Source organism: Trichechus manatus, unplaced genomic scaffold (assembly GCF_000243295.1).
Source record: "Trichechus manatus latirostris isolate Lorelei unplaced genomic scaffold, TriManLat1.0 scaffold00369, whole genome shotgun sequence".
NCBI classification, from domain to species: domain Eukaryota; kingdom Metazoa; phylum Chordata; class Mammalia; order Sirenia; family Trichechidae; genus Trichechus; species Trichechus manatus.
Window position 1 is genome coordinate 495,412 of NW_004444305.1, and position 1,259 is coordinate 496,670.

Consider the following 1,259-nt stretch of genomic DNA (forward strand, 5'->3'; position numbering starts at 1 on the left):
GAGTTGTACCATATCACCAAATAAAGGTCCCAAAAGCTTGACTCCATCCTTGTCATTATGGTCAAATTTACTTATAGGAAGCAGATCTTCCCCAGTTGTATTGTGAGTGCTTTCAAATTTGAGGGGCTCATTTTCTGGTATTATATCAGACAGTGTTCCACTGCTATTCATAAGGTTTTCACTGGTCAGTTTTTTTCAGAAGTAGATTGCCAGGTCCTTCTTTCTTGTTTGTCTTAGTCTGGTAGCTCCACTGAATCCTTTCCACCCAGGGTGACCGTGATGGTATTTGAAATACCAGTGGCGAAGTTTCCAGTATCAGAACAATGCACAAGCCAGCACAGTATGGCAAACTGACAGAAATGTGGTGGAATTGACAGAATGCCAATTGAAATGTTTCAACAAATGGATGAAATGCTGGAAGATCTCACTCATCCATGCCAAGAAATTTGGAAGAAAACTACCTGGTCAACTAACTGGAAGAGAACCATATTTGTCCCCATACCAAAGAAAGGTGATGCGATAGCATGTGGAAATTATTGAATAATATCATCAATAACACAAGCATGTTAAAATTTGCTGAAGATAATTCAAAGAGTGTTGCAGCAGTACATAGACAGGAAACTTGCAGAAATTCAAGCTGGATTCAGAAGAGGTTGTGGAATGAGGGATATTATTACTGATGTCAGATTGATCTTGGGTGAAAGCAGAGAATACCAATAAGAAGTTTACTAGTGTTTTATTGATTATGCAAAGGCATTCAATTGTGTTGATCATAACAAATTGTGGGTAACTTTGCTAAGAATGGGAATTCCAGAACACTTAATTGTGCTCATGAGGAATCAGCACATAGACCAAGAGACAGTCATTAGAACAAAACAAGGAGCTACTGAGTGGTTGAAAATCTGAAAATGGTTTCCTCAGAGGTGTATCCTTTCACCATACTTATTCAATCTGTATGCTGAACAAGTAATGTGAGAAGCTGGACTATATGAAGAAGAAGGCAGCATTAGGATTGGAGGAAGATTCATTAAACAACCCATGATATGAAGGTGACACAACCTTGCTTGCTGAAATTGAAGAGGACTTGAAGCATTTACTGATGAAGATCAAAGACTATAGACTTTAGCATGGATTACATCTCAACGTAAAAAAAAAACCAAAAATCTTCACAAATGGACAAATATGCAACATCATGATAAATGGTGAAAATATTGAAGTTGTCTGTAGTTTTATTTTACTTGTATCTACAATCAATGCCC